We start from the raw sequence: 377 nt of genomic DNA, 5'->3' as shown, positions 1-377 counted from the left end.
AAAGTCTGACACTGTTTCCTCATCTATTTCCCATGAAGTGATGGGACCAGATGCCATGATCTTCGTTTTCTGAATGTTGAGCTTTAAGCCAACTTTTTCACTCTCTTTCACTTTCATCAAGAGGCTTTTTGGTTCCTCTTCACTTTCTGCCATAAGGGTGGTGTCATCTGCATATCTGAGGTTATTGATATTTCTCCCAGCAATCTTGATTCCAGCTTGTGCTTCTTCCAGCCCAGTGTTTCTCATGATGTACTCTGCATAGAAGTTAAATAAGCAGGGTGACAATATACAGCCTTGGCGTACTCCTTTTCCTATTTGGAACCAGTCTGTTCCATGTCCTGTTCTAACTGTTGCTTCCTGACCTGCATATAGGTTTA

This window comes from Bison bison, unplaced genomic scaffold (genome assembly GCF_000754665.1).
Source record: "Bison bison bison isolate TAMUID 2011002044 unplaced genomic scaffold, Bison_UMD1.0 scf7180017864254, whole genome shotgun sequence".
In the NCBI taxonomy this organism is placed as follows: Eukaryota; Metazoa; Chordata; class Mammalia; order Artiodactyla; family Bovidae; genus Bison; species Bison bison.
The sequence above is the reverse complement of the archived record's forward strand: the minus strand, read 5'-3'. Positions refer to the sequence as shown.